Source organism: Arachis hypogaea, chromosome 10 (assembly GCF_003086295.3).
Source record: "Arachis hypogaea cultivar Tifrunner chromosome 10, arahy.Tifrunner.gnm2.J5K5, whole genome shotgun sequence".
NCBI classification, from domain to species: Eukaryota; Viridiplantae; Streptophyta; class Magnoliopsida; order Fabales; family Fabaceae; genus Arachis; species Arachis hypogaea.
The window spans coordinates 8,203,061-8,222,047 of NC_092045.1; the positions used below are offsets into that span (position 1 = coordinate 8,203,061).

The 18,987-nt window shown below is 33.1% G+C and overlaps 1 long non-coding RNA gene and 1 other non-coding gene across 2 annotated transcripts; both read right to left on the minus strand.

Moving 5' to 3' along the window:
• Window positions 1-2,154: 2,154 nt before the first annotated feature.
• On the minus strand, window positions 2,155-2,933 carry LOC140175457 (uncharacterized). The gene is made up of 3 exons (XR_011866265.1): window positions 2,784-2,933; window positions 2,518-2,604; window positions 2,155-2,257 (listed from the first exon to the last, which is right to left on the minus strand). It is a non-coding gene; the product is annotated as an uncharacterized lncRNA (long non-coding RNA).
• Window positions 2,934-9,974: 7,041 nt separating this feature from the next.
• Window positions 9,975-10,083, minus strand: LOC112719103 (small nucleolar RNA R71). Its single transcript, XR_003161419.1, has one exon. It is a non-coding gene; the product is annotated as a small nucleolar RNA R71 (small nucleolar RNA).
• Window positions 10,084-18,987: the final 8,904 nt, after the last annotated feature.

Below are 18,987 nucleotides of genomic sequence, written 5' to 3' on the forward strand. Positions count from 1 at the left end.
TAGTTTTCTCTTGAATTGGTGGGCTTTTATTGTTCAAGGACATAATGTATTGTGTATATATCTTGATAAATCTTTAGATTTGTTAAGTACTTCATAAGTCACAGGAAGATCCGACTATAGTGATTTGAGATGGTTTGTTTTGTAAATATTTATATATATAATTCTACCAACTTAAAAGTTATATGGAATTATTAGATTATATTTTGTTGTAAATCTTAAACTAGAATTTCTTGTACTTATATTGAATTTGAGTTAAATCTAATATGAGTATATGTTGATAGTATTTAGGAAAGTGTATTTGATTCTTTTACTGTGAAATATGTTTATGAGGCTTGCTAGGAATGACTTTCTTAAGCGCTAGTCATGGCTAGGTCGAGCCGTGACATAAATCTTAAAAAGTTATATGATCTTTTTGTTTAGTTACTACCGATGATGAGGAAAAAGAATGACTAATTATATTAGGTCAAGCCCAAACAAATTTTCATTATTGACTCATATGAACCATTAAACCATTTATTCTTTCTTTTATCAATTATTATTAAAGAAAGGTCAAGCCCAAACATGAATGCGACTAATTATCTTTTCTGATGCTTCAGCATAATTCAAGCCCAAACATTATGTTGCATTTAAAGATAATGCTAATGATATACTTAGTTAAACTTGGTGCATCATGCATCTAGATGATCCAATGATATAGATCTTAATGTAACTTTTATCAACAATTTTTATTAGATCTATATCAGTGGTTTATTTTGGTGAATCATGTACAACCAACTTTAACTCGGTGCATCTAAGACATTTCATGAATCTAAATAGGGAAGTTATGTTGCTAATATTTACGTGTTGGTATCTATTTGTGTTTGTGACAGGTACATGGGATTGAAGATTTTGAGAGATAGGTTGGGGAAATTGGCTTGAATTTGAGGAGGAAAAGCAAAGTGTGTAGTGTGAAGATGAGAGCAGCTATCTTGCAGATTAGGAGGAAAAAAAGAGTGTGTTAGTTGTAGGATTGGAAATTAAAGTAGTTTATTTGTGTGATGTTTTATAAAACAGTGGAACTGTTAATCAAGAAGGTCATGGCTTCATGACTTTTTGTGGATGAAAAGGCTATCCTAAATGGAAATTTGCTGAAAATCCATAAATCCTTAAACAGCTCTTTTTGAAAATATGGCTGCTTTATAATCACTCATTCTTGATTTTTTTTACAAAATTTACAAGCATCATAAATTAAAATGAGTGACTACAAATATTCTCAAAGCGCACATTAAATGTGCTTAAAAAATATGCAAATCTTTCTGGCAAAAATTGCCATTTGTTTTCAACAAAGTAATAAATACATGTCCACTCTCATCAGAATCTGTACTCAAAATAATGTAGTCAAGATTGAAAAAGTTTTAATGGGATCCATGCCATAGTTTAGTTGAAAATCCATGCTCACTGGTGCTTCCTCTGGACATGCTTCTCAACTTTTGCCAGAAATTTATTCTCCTTCCACTAGTCAAAGGCCCTGAAGAAGAATGTCTCGTGAAAGATTCAAACTCTGACCTGAAGTACTGAGCAAATCTGTTGCTAATAATGCTACATTTTCCTCGCCGGATTGGTAGCCATACAACGGCGTATGCTACCTTTTCAAACATAGGTTGAAACAATAGTTACTACTGGAAGTTTCAACATATGGGGACCATGTATGATAGCATTGTTTAAACCGGAAACAGAAATACTTCCAATGAAAACACTGTGCACCTATTAACTTGAGTGTGCCTTAGCAAACTAGTTGAGTGTTGAATTCGCTTAAAATATGTGATATATAAAAACTTTAAAATAAGATTTTTCTTAGCAGAGATTAAGCTACATATATGGTAGAATGTAGATAGACAAATAGAAAATCCTACTAGTAAATAAGTACCCTCCCCCTTTCAAAGAAAATGATGACTTTGATCCTAACTCTTATCCAGCTAATTGTTGCATGTCAAAGATTTTATTTATGCCACATCTCTTTATCAGAATAGATAAATAACTACATAAAAATCCAAAACTTTGTAATTTATTATGACTGAATAATTAAAAAATATGATATTTTTATATAAGTGGGAAAGTATTCCAATAATAATACTGAATATCTGATCATTAAATTCCAGTTTTTCACTAAAGAATGCCCACATACCTTTTTGCATTGCAAGCAAATAGTGATGCATCACCTTAATTCTGCTATGAAGCATTTTGATGGCACTGTGTATATCAGTAAGGTGAGCAGCCACTATAAAAGGAACACAACGTGGCATTAATTATATGCAATTATAAAAAAGCCAAGCTTTATCCCACTTGGAAGAGTGAGCCACATCTAAATTATAGTAAAGTTCTTCTAGAGCCATTAATTTGATTATCATCAAATTTGTTATGAAATAGCAATAAAATTTTATAACAATAACAGAAGCCAAACTTGTTTGTCTTAAAAATAGGCTTGCTGAGCAAATTAAAAACTATATTGGAAATTTAGGGTCAATGAGAAACCCTCACATTGTGTGGCTGCAAAACCAGTAAACCACCATCCGACGGCTTACGATGAGCAACATGGTCCATTGAGATCCGTTCTGCTTTGACAGTCTTCAACATATCGAGAACAATGGAAGGAGAAAGAGTAAATCTATGAACTTATTAAAAAGCATCAATCTAAGATATGAAAAACAAAAGGTAGCAAAACAGTCATGAAAACCGATATAGCTGGAGCGAACCAAAAAAAAAGAAAACAAAAAAGAAACGCAAAAGAAAAAAAGAAAGAATACTAAATTGGAGGCTTGGAGCTGTTGGGGTTGCTTTGAGTCAAAGCAACCACCCCAGCATTGATATTTGGCTCCTGAAGTCTTCCTACAACCACCGTTTCGAAGTCCTTGCTGCTGCCGAAGGAGGTGTTCTAGCATTTCTCTCCTTTTCATCTAAATATAACCTTGTTCTTAGTATGATGAAATTGCAAAACATATTAATAGAAAATTGGCAGCTCTAAAGGTTTTAACTTACATGGTACCGGCTTCCCTCCTAGCTAAGATCTGCGATTCGGCCAAGATCCATGAATTCCAGGTATCTTTTTCGTGAACATGCGCAGTGAGTACACTGAATTAAACAACCTTTATTATCAGTGTCTGCATTAAACATTTAAATTTATGTTATAAGGTCTGAAAAAATTTTAAAACTTAGCTATGAGAACGACTACTCCTATTGTTCAGTGCAGCAGAACTGACAGCACGGTTGGCCTCACTGAGTTTCATGAGGGTCAGAACATTAGCTGTAGATGTCACCGGACACAATGTAGCATAAGGAAGACTCAATCCATCATCATTGCAGCTCCGAATCTCTAATTTATTATCTCTTTTGTCCTCAGTAAGTAGGTCTCTAACTTGTTCATTGTAAATCTCGACCATTTGAACATAAACGTCATGTCATGATGTCTTTCCTGTCATTAGACATTCGAAACAAATCGTTAAGAGTAAGATAATTGTGTTGAGGAGATAATTTTAATTAAAATCATTACCATGTTTTCATTACGAAGAGAAGCAGCAAAGTTTCCATCAATATTTTCTTTGGCATCCAAGATGCAATTAACCAGTAGCTTCACAAGTGATTCTACATTTTCCTCTGCATCCACTAAAGTAATTAGATAGATGGATAAATTCTGGTACGGTTAAAGCCACTTTAATTTGCTGGATTGCCTGCCAGTAACAAATTATTTTATTGAATTAGAGATCCCACAGTCACAACTACTTCACGTTTCTCTGATTTAGTTACCTTCTCTTATTTAATTTACTGGCCATCATGATGCTCCCCACGTACGCCTCTCATCATGGAATTTTTTCCCCATAGAAGATAGATCACACTATTATGTGCACTTTTTTTAAAATAATAATCACTACAAATATATATGTTGCTACCTCAATTTACTAAGTATTGTTGCCATAAGGTTGTCACTTGTCAAAGTATATCCTCTATCTATTTATGATACTTTAAATCAGAACTGAAAAGGGTGCCGCGGAATTAATCACGTTAAAAATAAGGTTATATTATATTCCGAATTAGCTCAAAGATTGGATTCTACACAGATCCTTGTAATTTGCAAATGCTGTTTTGGAAGAACCAGAGGTAACAAGGTTATATTGTATTCTTTTATTTAGTCTCTCTTTATTTTTCTTGGAAATCTTTCAAAGTGATTTTCAAGTCTTCTCTTAAATTTTATATTGTCTCGCAGTCATTGCTTCTCTTTTCGCGTGGTGTCTCGCAGTCGTTGATGTTCTGCCCTTCGTCGTGTCTCAACCTCCCTCACTTTTACAGTTTATCTTTATGGCCAAAATTTTTAAATTTTCAACCCTCTCAGGTCTCAAGTATCAATCTCTAACTCTCTTTAACTCTATTTATGTGATTCTATTCCTCTGAAATTTAAAATTTGTTCTGAATATGCATATGATATATTATTAATGATTCTGCTGAGTTTTGAGATATTAATTTTTTGAATTTTTATTTGAATTTAGTATGTTAATATTGAATTAATCCTGTTGAGATTGAATTATAAATTCAATTATTTAATTTATTAATTCTGTTGAGATTGATTTTTAAATCCAATCTGTTGTACTTGTTGCTTTGGTGAATTATTGTTTTGCTGTCATTGATTCAAAATTGAAGCATTGCCATAATGCTACATTAGATTTACTATATAGCTTCGTATGATTTTGTTGAATTATGTTTATGATTTTTATGTTGGATGCATCTTTTAGATGTTTTAGATGAGTGAGTTGATTGACTTGCAAAAATTTATATACGAAGAGTTGATCTTTTAATAATTTTATTTTATATTTAATTAAATTAGTTCAATTACGATTCAATTTTGGTTAGACTATTAAATCAATTATTTGACCCGTTTAATAACCAATTCGATTCTCGTAACCTTGATAAATGATAATTACTCTTTATGTTGTGATAAAGGTAGCTTATATGGATGTCCATTTTCAAGAGAGAATGAATTTAATAACTTTGAAAACCTAACATTCTGTAAGTATATAAAAAGAGGTTAAGTCTGAGTGAATAATATATAGCAACAAAACAATTCTCTTTCTTTCTTTACAATTATACAAAATACTTCTCTCCTTTTTTCTTTATATATGTACACTACAACATAAAATATTAGTAAATATATATATGAATAATCTCTATTATATTGAGATATTAATACTGGTGAATATTAATACTAGAGTTATCTAATTATATTTTTTTATTTTATATTTATTTGCTCTTCCTTATTTATTTATTTTACAACACGTTATCAGCACGAGACTTTGATCACATTTTAGGAAGACTCAGGTAATAAATTTTCATTATGTCGAAACTCTCTCATCTTGAATTTAATACTCTTGATATATCTGTAAACAACTATTTATCATGGATACTAGATGCTGAAATCCATCTTGATTCAATGAATCTTGGAGATATCATTAAAGTTGAAAATAATGCATCTCAAAAGAATAAAGCCAAAGCCATGATCTTCCTTTGTCGTCATCTTGACGAAGGATTGAAAAATGAATATCTCACATTAAAAGATCCTGTAGATCTGTGGAAAGACCTTGAAGAAGTATAATTATCAAAAGACGATGATACTTCCTCAATCCCGATATGGATGGACGCATTTGCGTCTACAGGATTTTAAATCCATAAATGAATATAATCAACAATGTTTCGAATCACCTCACGAATAAAATTGTGTGGAAAAAAGATAACTGATAATGATATGTTAGAGAAAATTTTCTTGACCTTCCATGCCTCGAATGTGCTCCTGCAGCAGCAGTATCGAGAAAAAGAATTTAAAAAATATTCTGAGCTAATTTCTTGTCTTCTTGTTGCTGAAAGTAACAATGAGTTGCTCTTAAAAAAATCATGAAGCGCATCTAGTTGGCGCTGGCCCATTTTTTGAAGCAAATACGGCAAATCATAACACCAGAAGAGGTAAATGGCAAGATTTTAGTAACAAGAAAAATTATGGAAGTAAGAAAAATTATATTCACAAGAAAAGATCTCACCAGAAGTGGGATAAAGAAAGAAATAATAGGCAAAATAAATCAGCAGAGGATAAATGTTTATGTTGTGGTGGAAAGGGCCACTGGTCGTGTACCTGTCGTACCCCAAGGAACCTAGTCGATCTGTATCAAGCATCTTTGAAAAAGAACGACAAAGAAAAGGAGACGAATTTCGTTTCAAATGATGTCCAAAATTCCACAACTCATTATGATATATCTGATTTCTTTGAGAATTTTGAAGGAAATATTGGTCATTTGATCAATGATGGAATAATTTAATATGTGGGATTGTTAAGTATTCATATAAATAAATAATGTAAGAAACTTTTTGTTAAGTTTTATCTTTTTATGTATCTGAATTTCATGTATGATATATATGAATAATAATGTTTAATAAAATATTTATGAATTTCAAAATTACTAAATGTGCCAAATTCTAAAATAATCAAGAAAATAATTTTATTGCGCATATACTTCTACTCATTATTATTATTATTATTATTATTATTATTATTATTATTATTATTATTATTATTATTATTTGTCTTTAAAGAAAATGGCAAGGTGATGCGTGAGCATCTTTCCTACCTTTTACTAGTGAATTTGCATTTAATTTGTTGAGTTTAATCAAGAATTAATTATCTTTTAGCCACTATGGATGCTACTTTGAGTCGTGTGCAATTCTGTTTATTTTAGGTAGCATTCGGATGGATTTGATGGAGCTTCCGTAGAAAAAGAGAAGAAGGCGAATGATGCTATCAACCCAGACCTCTCTGCACTCAAACCTGAATAACTCGAGTTACATAGGTCCAATTGACGTGATTCTAGTGGCGTTGGAAAGCTAACTTCCAAAGCTTTCCAACGACATATAATAGTCCATAGTTCTTCTCTATCAATTCTGCCAAGGTTGCGCCTAACTTGAGATTTCTCAAGTTATGCGGGGACTCTTAAGGAATCAAGTGGTCCCCAACTCTCCAAGATGATGCAAGCAGGCAATCTCCTATTAATTCTAATTTAAACTTTATTTTATTTAAAAATAGAAAAAGATATTATTTAATTTTAAAAAATATATATTTTACATTAATTAGGATTAGATATAAAAGGAAAAATATATTATTTAATTTAGAAAATATATTTTACATTAATTAGGATTAGGTATAAAAAGGAAAAGATACAATCTCTCTTCTCTTACCTTATTTCGCACATTACAGTTTTTATGTGAATCCTAATTTTCTCTTTGAACCATGAGCAACTAAACCTCCACTGTTAAGGTTAGGAGCTCTGTCTATTGGATGGATTGATACTATTATTTTTCTATTTTAATTCATGTACTGATTTATAATTCAAGAATTGTTTTCGTTCTTTATCTTATGAATTTGAGTGGAATGGAAGTATGACCATTTTTCTAATTAAGTTCTTGTATAACTTGGAAAAGCTCTTTACTTGAACAACAGCTTGAAAACATATTCTCCTAAATTTCTAATTATCTGGACTTAACGGGATACATGACATATAATCCTCATATATTTGGGTAATTAGGATTTTTGTGCCATATAAACTAGAATTAAGCTTCACCCTCTAATTAGAATTAAGTGACCAAGAAATTGGCGGTTGATGAATTTTAGAGGAGACTAAAATAGTCTAAGAAATTAGGGTTTAGTCAAATATAGTTTGCCATGAATTAAATCTTTCATGATTAAAATAGTTAATAAGAAAAGTCAATCAGAAAAATAGATATCTCTGAAACCTTAACTGTTTTCTCCATATATTATTCATCTCAATTTACTGCTTGCTTTATTAATATTCTAAATTTACTGTTAATACTTTTGAACCTTCAAACACCATTTTCTACTTGTCTGACTAAGCCAATCACTCAATCATTGTTGCTTAATCCATCAATTCTTGTGGGATCAATCCTCACTCATCTGAGGTATTACTTGGTACGATCCGGTGCACTTGTCGATTAGTTTGTGGTTATAAATTCTGCACAAAATTTTTGGCACCGTTACCAAAAATTAATTATAATTAACAACTACTCGTTGTTTGATTTCTTAAATTAGATAATTTTTTTTAATTAATTTTATTTTAATATTATTAATTTTTATTTCTTTATTTATTTATTTTTATTCCCGCAATTTTTTTCTTTTCTTCTTTCTTTCTTTTAGGGGTGCACATGGGCCGGGTGAAGCCGGGTTTGATGTGACCCAGGCCCGGCCCGAAATATACACCGGGTCTATTTATTAGACCCGAACCCGGCCCTAGACCCGATGAAACCAATACACTTTCGGGCCACAATTATACCGGGTGAAAACCGGGTGAAAACCGGGCCGTTAACATTACATTACGTTGATACCTTCTTGTAAACTAGCATGTAAAAATATCCAAATTTCCAAGGCTCTAACCATTAGTTAACATGGTAAAATTCACTTAGAAAAATATAACAAGAACCAACCATTCTTCAAAATTAAAGCATAACCACAATCAATATTAAAGTATAACCACAATCAATACTAATATTGTCTAATAATACCAAATATTTAAATCAATACAAATAACACAATCTTATGTATTAGTCTAAAATCTTATGCATTCTAAACATAAAACATTAACTTATAGTCTTATAATGACTAATAACACAAAATATTAAGGTTTACAATACTTAAATTCCACGTAAGAATAGTCATGATCCATCACTAATAACACAAAATATTAATTGTATATGATGACCGGGTCACCGGGCCGACTTCGGGTGACCCGAGCTATGGCCCGGGCCCGACCCGAAATAATGACCGGGTCTATTTTTGAGACCCGTACCCGACCCTAAACCCGATGAAATCACTCCAAATTAGTTCCTAAAGTGTTCGGGACCGGGCCGGGCCTTCGGATCGGGCCGGGTCTGTGCACCCCTACTTTCTTTCATTCGTAGCCCCCTCCCCTGCTGTTTCATTCTCGTTTCCCATTCCCCTATCCCCTCTTTGGTTTTATTTTATTTTTTTTCTTATCTTTTGATTTTTCTAAAAACTTACGGCATTCCTTTTTTTATATTTCTTTTTATTTTTATTTCCTTTTATTTTTGTTTTTGTTTTCTTCCATTATATTTTTTCTATATTCTATTAGTTTTGTTTCATTTTTATCTTTAACCTTAAAAATATATAAAAAAAGAAATTTTATCATATAATTTTTTTAATTTCTAAAATTAAGTTTAGTGTCCCCTAGTTATTTTTATTTTAAATTTTCTGTTTATTTTTTTATATTTTTTGAAAATTTTTAGCTTTAATTATTTAGTTGTTTTATTTTATTTCTTTTATACAGGTTACCTCACTAGGAATTCTCTGCACTCTGACGTAGAGATTCCCATCTTTTCTTGTTTTCTGTCCGTTTATGCGCAGGAACAGCGACAAAGAACCTCTCTTAGACTTTGATCCTGAACCTGAAAGGACTTTCAGACGGCGTTTACAACAAGCAAGACTTTACAAGGCTGCAGAATCCACTATGGATCACAATAATGCTGCTAATGCCAATGTGGCAAATCCAATTGGAAATGAACAACCCAGAAGAGTGCGTGGCTCTTACACTGCTCCTACTGCAGATCTTTAAGGAAAAAGCATTGTGGTGTCTCCTATAGCTGCAAACAACTTTGAGTTGAAGCCACAACTGGTCACTCTGGTGCAACAAAACTGTCAGTATCATGGCCTTTCCCAAGAAGACCCAAATCAGTTTATTTCTAATTTTCTACAGATTTGTGATACTGTGAAGACAAATGGAGTGAATCTTGAGGTGTACAAACTCATGCTCTTTCCGTTTGCTCTAAAGGATAGAGCAAAACTCTGGCTAGATTCTCAACCCAAGGAGAGTCTGGATACTTGGGACAAGATTGTTACTGGGTTTCTTACTAAATTTTTTCCACCAAAAAAGCTGACTAAGCTTAGGGTGGAGGTTCAGACCTTCAGACAGAAGGATGGTGAGACCCTTTATGAAGCTTGGGAGAGATACAAGCTACTGACCAGACAATGTCCTCCGGACATATTTTCTAAATGGACTCAGCTAGACATCTTTTATGAAGGCTTGGGTGAAATGTCCAAGATGTGTTTAGATAATTCTGCAGGTGGTTCATTGCACATGAAGAAGACATCGGAAGAAACTATTTGAACTTATTGAGTTGGTTGCTAGCAACCAATATTTACACTCTTCTAACAGGAATCCTGTGAACTCTGAGACTCCTCAGAAGAGAGTTGTTTTGGAAGTGGAAGCTATTGATGCCATTCTTGCTCAGATCAAGCTTTTGACTCAGCAACTAAATCTAATTACTCAACAGTTGAGTGGAATGCAAGTTTCAGCTGTCAACACTCAGAATGCACATCTAGAGGTCACTTATGACATGACAAGTAATTTTATGTAAAACGAAAATTATGATTATGCTCAATCTTCTTTTGAACAGGTCAATTACATGGGGAGTGCTCCAAGAAATCCCAATAATGATCCCTATTCTAAGACCTACAATCAGGGATGGAGAAATCACCCAAATTTTGCGTGGAGAGAGCAACCTTAGAGGCCACAAAATTTTAATAATAATTCTCAGAGTGATTTTCAATAGAATAATTTTAATAACCACCAGTTTCAGTCATCTCAGCAAGCAACTTCTCAGTCCCAGCAGAACAATGATTTGGAAGCAATATTGGTAAGTTTTAGATAGGAAACCAGAGCATCAATCAAGAACTTGGAGATTTAAATGGGTCAATTAGCCACAAACGTTAATGAAATTGATCAGAGGACCACTAATAACCTTCCTGGTAACACAATTCCAAATCCAAGAGAAGAATGCAAGGCTATCACCTTGATAAGTGAACAGGTGGCAAGTACGGAAGCACAAGTTAATGAGGAGCCAGTTGAAGAAGAAGCTCCAGAGGAGAAGAAGGAAGAAGTAGAGCACGTCCCTCTAAAGCGTGCGGACAACCCATTCCCAGACTCTCTTGACACTTATCCTACATTGCCAGAGGCTCCTTAGTACAAGCCTAAAATGCCATATCCTCCGAGACTTCAAAAGGAGATCAAGGACAAGCAGTTTTCGAAGTTTTTGGAAGTCTTCAGAAAGTTGCAAATCAATATTCCTTTTGCTGAGATTTTGGAACAAATGCCTCTCTATGTCAAATTCATGAAGGAGTTGTTGTCAAAGAAGAAGCCTTTAAAGGGAGACGAGACAGTGGTTCTGACTAAGAAATGTAGTGCCATCATTCAGAATAACTTGCCAAGGAAGATGCCGGATCCAGGGAGCTTTCAAATTCCATGCACCATTGGGAGCACAACCTTTGAGAAAGCATTATGTGATATGGGGGCAAGCATCGATTTAATGCCCTTGTCTGTGATGAAAAAGTTGCAAATCCAAGAGGCACAATCCACAAGGATAGCATTACAGATGGCAGACAAATCTATAAAGCCTACATATGGATTAGTGGAGAATATCTTGGTCAAAGTGGGTAAGTTCTTCCTCCCAGCAGATTTTGTGATTTTTGACACAGAGGAGGATGAGAATGCCTCTATAATTCTAGAAAGACCATTCCTAGCCACTGGGAGAGCTCTAATTGATGTAGAAGTGGGTGAATTAGTGCTTAGAGTGCATAATGAGCAACTAGTTTTTCACGTCTTCAAAGATATACTTTCAGCAGGTGAAGAAGAGAGGTGCATGCAGACTGAGTTTATTGATCCAAACCTTCAAGAACCCCCTGATGATGCATAGCAGAAATTGCAGCTCAAACCTCCTCTAGTGACAACCAATAAAATTCCTCCTGACATCAAACCTAAGTTTGGTGTCAGGAATGCATCATCCACCAAGGCGGAGGCTCCCAAAAAGAAGAAAGTACCTAGGGGATGGAGAAACAAAAAATTTCCACTGAAGACTTCTCCCCAGGAATCAAGGTGGTGTTGACTAGCAATCCAGTATTCACTTATACAGTAAACCTCTCTGTAGAGCATATTGAACTACTTTATGAGGACACAGGGAGAAGATTCACAGTGAGGAGAGAAGAGCTAAGCCCCTATGATCCTCCTCCTTAGAGGAGTTGACTGTCAAGCTAGTGACGGTAAAGAAGCGCTTGTCGGGAGGCAACCCGATAATTTCGTATCCTTAGCTATTCTTCCGTTGTGTTAATTATCTTATTTGTTTGATTTTTATTGAGTTTTTACTGTTTTCCTTTGTTTTAGTATGCTTGATCATGCAGAATTTTTAGAACAGTAACAAGAGCAATTAAGAAGAATTTTTGACACCCTGTTTTCAGCTTTTCTTTGCTTGAGGACAAGCAAACTTTTAAGTTTGGTGTTGTCGCTTCACTTTTGGCCTTTTCTGTTTATTTTAATGGCACCAAAGGGAGGTAAATCATTTTTCACCGAGGAGCACAGCCTGAAGAATGAGACGGCCACTAGGATAACTGAGGTGGTTGAGTTCCTTTCATTCTATATTTTCCTTCGTTCTTATTATGTTATATTCCTATTTTCTGCTGTTTTACTTGAATGTCTGCATGATCCTTTGTTATTTCGATTCCTAGGTTCCAGTTTATTTTGCTATTTTTTATTCTGTTATTTGCTTTTAATTTTACAAAGTGTCTCATGTATCGCTCACTGAGTTTGAATCCAAAAGAAAAAGAAGAAAATGATGTATTGTATGAGAATTAGAGTCTATAACAAAGAATAGTCTTATTCACTTAAATGTGGTGGTGTTTTTTGTGATTTTGAATGCAGGACATGAACAGTGCATATCTGAATTTGAATCAAAGGATGTCGATGTATAAGGAACAGGAATTTAGAGAACTATTATAAATTCTCTGAAGTTAGTGAAAGTTTAATCCTTGAAGCAAAAGAAACAGCAAAAGAAAAATAAAGGCAAGGTCCAAGGCTTTGAGCATCAATGACCAGGGAGGTCAGACATGATTAAAGGCTCAAAGAGTTGTTTCCCTAGTCACATGCTTGTGGTGTGAATACGTCAAGTAATCCCTGAGACAGAACACTAAGAGTCGAGATCAAATGCATTTAACAGAGTATGTCAAAGGCTTTGAGCAGCACTATTTGGGAGTAACTGAAAAAAATTAGAACTTAAAGAGAGTTCCCCAGTTAAGTGCTTGTGGTATTTTTGTATCAAGTATTACTTGAGACAAAACATTTAAAGTCACGGCTAGACTCAAGGTGCAAAGCACCAAAGAAAAGAGAATTAAAAGAAATTTTCTGTGTTCAAGGATTAAACTGAAGTATAAAAGAGTAGAGAATTCATAATATTATCTGGTTTCTAATTCTGAATGACAGTTACATTCCTCTGATTCAAAGGAGAGTGAGATGCCAAAACTATTCAGAATTGCAGTGTGCAAACCCCACTTTAAGAAGAGACATGAGCTTAATTGAACATTCACTTCTCATGCAAATTCACATCCTAAGCCTATATTAGTTTTGGTTGCTTGAGGACAAGCAACAGTTCAAGTTTGGTGTTGTGATGCGTGAGCATCTTTCCTACCTTTTCCTAGTGAACTTGCATTTAATTTGTTGAGTTTAATCAAGAATTAATTATCTTTTAGCCACTATGGATGCTACTTTGAGTCGTGTGCAATTCTGTTTATTTTAGGTAGCATTCGGATGGATTTGATGGAGCTTTCGCAGAAAAAGAGAAGAAGGCGAATGATGCTGTCAACACTGACCTCTCTGCACTCAAACTTGAATAACTCGAGTTACATAAGTCCAATTGACGTGATTCTAGTGGCGTTGGAAAGCTAACTTCCAAAGCATATAATAGTCCATACTTCTTCTCTATCAATTCTGCCAAGGCTATGCCTAACTTGAGATTTCTCAAGTTAGGCGTGGACTATTAAGGAATCAAGTGGTCCCCAACTCTCCAAGAAGCAAGCACGCAATCTCCTATTAATTCTGATTTAAACTTTATTTTATTTAAAAATAGGAAAAGATATTATTTAATTTTAGAAAATATATATTTTACATTAATTAGGATTAAATATAAAAGGAAAAAGATATTATTTAATTTTAGAAAATATATTTTACATTAATTAGGATTAGATATAAAAGGGAAAAGATACAATCTCTCTTCTCTTACCTTATTCCGCACATTATAGTTTTTACCTGAATCCTAATTTTCTCTTTGAACCATGAGCAACTAAACCTCCACTGTTAAGGTTAGGAGCTCTGTCTATTGTATGGATTGATACTATTATTTTTCAATTTTAATTCATGTACTGATTTATAATTCAAGAATTGTTTTCATTCTTTATCTTATGAATTTGGGTGGAACGGAAGTATGACCCTTTTTCTAATTGAGTTCTTGTATAACTTGGAAAAGCTCTTTACTTGAATAACAACTTGAAAACATATTTTCCTAAATTTCTAATTATCTAGACTTAACGGGATACGTGACATATAATCCTCTTATATTTGGGTATTTAGGATTTTTGTGGCATATAAACTAGAATTAAGCTTCACCCTCTAATTGGAATTAAGTGACTAAGAAATTGGCGGTTGATGAATTTAGAGGAGACTAAAAAGGTCTAAGGAATTAGGGTTTAGTCAAATATAGTTTGACATGAATTAAATCTTGTATGATTAAAATAGTTAGTAAGAAAAGTCAATCAGGAAAATAGATATCTCTGAAGTCTTAACTGTTTTCTCCATATATTATTCACCTCAATTTATTGCTTGCTTTATTAATATTCTGAATTTACTGTTAATACTTTTGAACCTTTAAACACAATTTTCTGCTTGTCTGACTAAGCCAATCACTCAATCATTATTGCTTGATCCATCAATCCTCGTGGGATCGACCCTCACTCACCTGAGGTATTACTTGGTACGACCCGGTGCACTTGTCGGTTAGTTTGTGGTTGTAAATTCTACACCACAAGGACATATAGTAAAGATGTTTGCCTTGCGGATAGTGAAAGCTCGCATACGATTCTCAAATGTAATATGTATTTTACTCGTCTTGTGCTAAAAGAAGAATATGTTAATACTATTATTGGCTTAGGCACCTTGACAGAAGGCTCTGGAAGAGCTATAATTTTGTTTTCTGGAAGAACAAAACTCATAATAAATAATGCACTATTGTCTACCAAGTCTCTAAAAAACTTGTTGAATTTCAAAGATATTCGCCGAAATGGATATCAGATTGAAACAATGAATAAGGAAAATCATGAGTACTTGTATATCACAATTCATGATTCAAATAAAAAGGTTATATTAGAAAAGTTACCCTCATTTTTATCTGGGTTATATTATACTAAAATTAGTGCAAATGAATCGCATGCCATTGTAAACCAGAAGTTTACTAACCCAAATGAATTCATAACTTGGCATGATTGATTGGGTCATTCGGGAACAACCATGATGCAAAAAATTATTGAAAATTCTCATGGACATTCACTAAAGAACCAGAAAATTCTTAAATATAGTGAATTTTGTTATGTTGCATATTTTCAAGGAAAGCTAATTTTAAGGCCATCAGCAGTAAAGATTGAATTTGAGTCATCTAAATTTCTAGAAAGGATTCAAGGCGATATATATGGACCTATTCATCCACTATGTGGATCTTTTAGATATTTTATGATCTTAATAGATGCATCTTCGAGATGGTCACATGTGTTCTTGTTGTCTTCTCGCAACCTGGCGTTTGCAAGATTACTTGCTCAAATTATTCGATTAAAAGCACAATTTTTAGAAAATTCAATAAAAGCAATTCTTCTTGATAATGCTGGTGAATTTACTTCCAAAGCCTTTGATGCTTATTGTATGGCTAATGGAATAAGCGTTGAATATCCTGTAGCTCATGTTAACACACAAAATGGGTTAGCAGAATCACTTATTAAACGCCTCTAATTATTTGCTAGACCCCTTGCTTATGAGAATAAATCTCTCAACCTTGGCTTGGAGGCATGCTATTTTACTTGCCGCAACACTTATTCGTTTGAGGCAACAAGTTAGCATCAGTTTTCTCATATGCAATTAGCTTTTGGCCAGCAGTCAAATATTTCTCATTTAAGAATATTCGGGTGTGCGATATATGTTATTATTGCACCACCTTCTCACACCAAAATGGGACTTCAAAGAAAATTGGAGATATATGTTGGATATGATTCTCCTTTTATAGTGAGGTATCTTGAGATACAGACTAGAGATATATTTAAAGCTCGATTTACAAATTGTCATTTTGATGAATCAAAATTTTCAACATTAGGGGGGAGAGAATAAGCTTCCTGAAAAGGAACTTAATTAATTAGAATACATCATCCTTAATACATTTTAATCCTCGATCAGGGCAATTTAAACTAGAAATTCAAAAGTTTATACATTTGCAAAGAATAGAAAATGATTGCCTGATACATTTTCTGATACAAAGAGGATAACCAAATCCTATACACCAGCTGAAAATGCTCCAATTCGAATTGATGTCCCAGTTGGACAAGTGGCCACTGAAATAAATTCACGCGCAGAAGCGTGGTAGACCTGTCGGTTCCAAAGACAAAAATTCTCGGAAAAAAGAGGTAAATACTATTCCTATAGAAAAAGACATAGTAAAGATACATGCAGTTGTCCAAAATTCTGATATAGTTTTGACACCAGAAGACGTTCAGGTACGTGAAAACTGTGAAAATGACGAGATCTTAATAAATTATGTCTTTACAGTAGAAAAATGGAATCGAAATAAGACAATTGTCGATAAAATATTTGCATATAATGTGACATTAAATATCATGCATGAAAGTCAGGATCTTGAGCCAAGAACAATCGAAAAATGTTGACAAAGGAATGATTGGCCAAAATAGAAAGAAGTTATGAAAGTTGAGTTAGACTTACTTGCAAAACATGAAGTCTTTGGACATGTAGTTCGTACACCAAAAGATATCAAACCTGTTGGATACAGATGAGTATTTGTGAGAAAAAAAATGAGAAAAATGAAGTTGTACGCTACAAAGCTCGACTTGTGGCATAAGGTTTTTCACAAAGGCCCGGTATAGATTATGAAGAAACATATTCCCATGTAATGGATGCAATAACATTGCATTATTTGGTTAGTTTATCCGCATATCATAAGCTACATATGCATTTAATGGATGTAGTAACAGTCTATTTATACGGATCATTAGATCGTGATATCAATATGAAAGTCTCTAAAGGACTAAAGATATCTAAACCATCTAATGAATATTTGCATGTGTTATACTCAGTCAAATTACAAAGATCCTTATATAGTATAAAGCAATCTGCACGAATGTGGTATACTCGTCTTATTAAGTATTTGGCAAAAAACGGATTTAAGAATGATGATATCTGCCCATGTGTTTTCATAAAGAAACATGCATTTGGATTCATTATAATTGCTGTGTACGTTAATTATTTAAATATCATTGGAACTCTTGAAGAGATTCCAGCAATTATAAAAATTCTAAAAGAAGAGTTTGAAATGAAAGATCTTGGAAAGACTAAATTTTGTCTCGACCTGCAGATCGAGCATACGAAAAATGAGATCTTCATTCATCAAACAACATACACAGAAAAAATATTGAAGAGATTTTATATGGACAAGTCACATCCATTAAGTATCCTAATAATCGTAAGGTCTTTGGATGTGGAAAAAGATAAATTCCGTCCTAAAGAAGAAAATAAAGATATCCTTGGTTCTGAAGTATCGTATCTTAGTGTCATTAGAGCACTAATGTATCTTGCTAATAATACACGCCTAACATATCATTTGCGGTGAATTTACTATCAAGGTATAGTTCCTTTTCAACCAGAAGACATTGGAATGCAAACAAACAAATCTTTCGATATCTTCATGGAACGGTTGATATGGGATTGTTTTATTCATATGAATCCAAGTCACAACTTGTTGGCTATACAGATGGAGGATACTTGTTTAATCCAAATAAAGAGAGATCTCAAACAAGATACTTGTTCACATATGGTGGTACAACTATATCATTGAGGTCCACGAAACAAATGATAGTAGCAACCTCCTCTAATCATGCTGAAATACTAGCGATACATGAAGCAAGTCGTGAGTGTTTTTGTCTCAGGAGTTTGATCCAATATATCCTGTCATCATGTGGACTAATTGATCGTAAGATAGCTCAAACTATCCTGTTTAAAGATAATACAGCATGCATTGTTCAACTTAAGGGTGGATACATCAAATGTGATAGAACAAAACATATTTCTCTCAAATTTTTTTCACTCATGATTTTCAAAATCAATGGACAATTGAGATCCAATAGATCCGCTCAAACGATAATTTGACGGATTTATTTACAAGTCACTTCCAACACCTTCCTTTGAGAAATTGGTACATTAGATTGGAATGCGCCGATTTCGAGATATTAAATGATGTCGACAAGAAGGGAAGACTGTACTCTTTTTTCCTTGATCATATTTTTTCCCATTGTGTTTTTCTTGACAAGGTTTTTAATGAGATAGTCTCTATCAAATGATATTGTACTTTTTTTCCTTCACTAAAATTTTTTTTTATTGAGTTTTTCTTTAGTTAGATTCTAATGAGGCATAATCCTAAATGAACATCCAATGAGAGTGTTGTGATAAAGGTAACTTATGTGGATGCCCATTCTCAAGAGAAAATGAATTTAATAACATTGAAAACCTACATATATAAATAAGAGGTTAAATCTTAGTGAATAATACACAACAACAAAACAAATCTCTTTTTTTCTTTACAATTATACCGAATACTTCTCTCTCTTCTTCTTTATATATATACACTACAACATATAATATTAATAAATATATATATATATATATATAAATCATCTATATTATATTGAGATATTAATACTAATAAATATTAATATTAAAATTATCTAATTATATTTTTTATTTTATATTTATTTTTTCTTCTTTATTTATTTATTTTACAACACTTTATTCTTTTTTAGTTTTTTAA